Consider the following 3,431-nt stretch of genomic DNA (forward strand, 5'->3'; position numbering starts at 1 on the left):
GGGGGGCGACCGCACACCACGAGCGCGCCATCTACACTTTCTGTTGAGTTTGGCCCTTATTTTAATTTTGTCATTTCTCACTATCAGCTGTTCATTTTATAACCATTCATTTTCACCCATTTCCATTCTTTCATGCGTTTGTTCTTAAATTCGTTCGTTCGTTCAATCACTCATTCATTCATTCACTCATTCATTCATTCACTCATTCATTCATTCACTCATTCATTCATTCACCCATGCATTCATTCAGTGACCCATTCATTCGCTGGTCCGTTCATTCGTTGATCCATTCATTCGTTGATCCATTCATTCGTTGATCCATTCATTCGTTGATCCATTCATTCATTGATCTATCCATTTATTCATTTTCATTCGATCCCCATTATTCCCTGTTTTACTTTTGTATTGTGTTTCATTGACGCATGACCAAACTTCAGTATCAGTGCATTTTGGGAAGATGCACTGTTAAAAATATCTGTGACCTGACGACACACTGCGGGATTAACCTGTTATATAACTGAAATGTTGTTTTCATTTGAAACTTCTCGAAACTTGTGATATTCGGCCCATATTGGCCCACAACAAAAACAACTGCGTCTGATTACTTTTGCTGTTCATTTTCAAGAAAAGAGAAGTTAATTTTGTTAGCAACACATTTCGTTCCAAAACAGGACACTCGTATTATTACATTTCAACTTTTCTTTTACAGGAGCAAAACAAAAGTAACTGCTTTCGGTCGGAAACTTTGTTTCCGAGATTTTGACTAACGCTGCTTTTTTACAGTAATGCCTGTAAAAATACAGTGTGTCGCTAGCAAAATTAATCACACTTTCGTTGTAAATTTACAGGAATTTTTTTAACAGTGTGTGTACCTTTTTCGATGTTAAACGTTGGAGTAGGATTAGCTTGGAAAGGTGTTTGTTGGAACGGGGGCGCGAGCAAAGCAGGAGAGAGGGAAAATGACTGTAGGTATTCAGCTTGTTATGGCTGGCAGTATATTGTACCGTTCCTCCCACGGGTATCTCGCTTGCGACCGACCCGGACCGACCACATGGTAGAATCGAGGTGCAGCGCCCAGTGCGTTGTGGGAGAGGAAAAAACAAACTTCATGGATGGCAAGGCACACAGTAGCAGACAAAAACAGGGCGAAAAAAAATAATTAACAAATAAATCATCAATTAATTTTTCAAAGGTAAACAGTTGTCAGTGGCCACTCCGGTGACAATACGAGAAAGTCTCCTGCGGCCCCGTCCGTCCGTTCCGTCCAGGTTCCGCCGAGGTGCGCGTCACCTTCGCGCCATCAAACAAGTCGCCCCTTTACGGTACTGGACTGGAACAGGTGCGAGAGTCGCCCCGAGCGATGCGCCGACCCGCTGCCTGAGTCGCTCGCTGCTGTCTCTTGCCTATCCCCTCTCCGCCGCGTTTCTTTGAAAAGGAAAAAAAAAAAAAGAACATCCAAAATGATGAAAAGAAACACAAACGATACACGCGACCAGCTTATTTGCGGCGCCCTGGTGTGCGAGTAAGGGCGCCGTTCGCCCCGCCCCTCCAAGCTCGCCCTCTTCCCGCTCGCCACCCTTTTGGAAACGGCCTTACCTGGTTTCCGCACGCCACACGCGGGAGCAGGAGAGGAGAGAATCTCGGAGAGAATAATTGGCGCGTGTTTGCGAACGAAGAAACAGAATATTCTGGCAGATTCCCATAGCCCCCAAAAATGAGGAAAGAATTTGCACTTTGTGAGCATACACTACCATTTTTGTAAAGTTTGAGGCAACGATGATAGATTGGGTTATAATGATGGTGAAGAGTAATGTTGATAAATACAAGTTCCCCAACGAGAACAGTTTCGCACTTTTTTGCACGCCCTCGCCGCCCGCGGGAAGAGCGGCCGTGTCGCAGGCCTGTTGATAAAATGAAGTTATTGACCCGGTGTCACCCGGCAGGTAGGTATGTAGGTGCGGGCGCTGGAATGGCGAGTCCTCCCCCCTAGCATTTGTTTCCTCAGTCTCTCTCCCCCCCTCTCTCTCTCTCTCTCTCTCTCTCTCTCTCTCCAGCTCTCTCGCGCTCGGCTGGCACACCCAGTCAAGGTGGTTTGGCAGATTGCCCTATCCATGTGGGCTGAGCGCGTAGACCCGCGCAGGCCGACCGCTTGCAAGAGTCACTTGCCGCCCCACCACACCCCGCCCTTCGCAGGAACACCCCCGCCTCGCCCCGCCTCGCCCCGCCTCGCCCTTCTTCAGTGAGATTAATGATAGATCAGGGTGTGGTCCTTCTGCCCGGGGATGATCGATTTTTTCCGACTTATCGCCTCGACGTTTGCCTTCGTCGCATCAACCCGTTGCCCATCTTAAAGTGTGGGTTGCTCCTGTCCACAAATCGCTACGAGGGGTGCTGGACTATTGGTGCTGCTTACTTTCTGCTGCTTGTAGTTAGCAAAATGTCTTGATCGGGGCTGGACAGGATGTACCGAGGGATCCTTCACTCAAAATTCTAGCGTACACCCATTTTTCTGGGGGGGTTTTGTGTGATTTTTTCCGCCTCTTTGTTGATTTTTCATGATTTTTTAATGATTTTTAATGATGTTTTCGTGACTTTCTAAGGGTGTACAATGAACCCCTCGGGATGTACACAGGTGATAACAAACTCCTGGACCAGCAGCTCTGCCCAGCGGATGGGAGGAAGGAAGGGGTAGACAGGAAGGGGGTGAAGGGTGGGGGGGCTGACCGCTGCTGGCCGCAACGCACTGGGTGACGAAGCAATGTATCCATCATATCATCTCGGGCGGAAGTGCTGGAAAGGGGGGAGGGGGGAGGGTTCGTTATAAAAACCATCGAGATGAATGCGAGTGCGTGCGTGTGATTTGATTTGATTAAAGTGAGAGCGCACCAGTCCGCCCCGCGCTGCAGACGCACTTTTTATTATTTTGGTATTCAGGAAGAGGACAAACAACATTTAACGGCAGTAAAAAAGGTTTTGTAGCCACGCGCGCGCGCTCTGTCGGCAATTTAAACGAAGCGCGCGCTTTTATACGCCGCGTAGTGTGTGGTTTTATATACTGTGTTGTATTCCCTTTTACCGTATCCGCTGTCTCGCGCCCACCTAGTGGGCTGAGCTAACCTGTCGTTTAATCAGGAAAGGGTATATCCTTTCTCTCTCTCTATCTCTCTCGCTCTCTCTCTTTCCCGCTCTGTCTCTCATCTCTCCTCTCACAGCGTCTATATGCAGCAGCCGAACAGAACGCCAACCTGTGAGCGATTGACAGCGTCTTTTTATGGCCTCCTGTCACTGGCATAGGGCGTGGCTCAAGCATATGAGAGAGAGGCAGAGAGGATGGGAGAGGGGAGGGGAGCAAGAGAGTAAACGCAGCCCAAGACGCCCTGCTGCGGTTCGGCTGACCTAGCTGCGTTTTGTTAAGCTCGCACCGTTGTACG

Source organism: Frankliniella occidentalis, unplaced genomic scaffold (genome assembly GCF_000697945.3).
Source record: "Frankliniella occidentalis isolate FOCC.00 unplaced genomic scaffold, Focc_3.1 Scaffold50, whole genome shotgun sequence".
In the NCBI taxonomy this organism is placed as follows: Eukaryota; Metazoa; Arthropoda; class Insecta; order Thysanoptera; family Thripidae; genus Frankliniella; species Frankliniella occidentalis.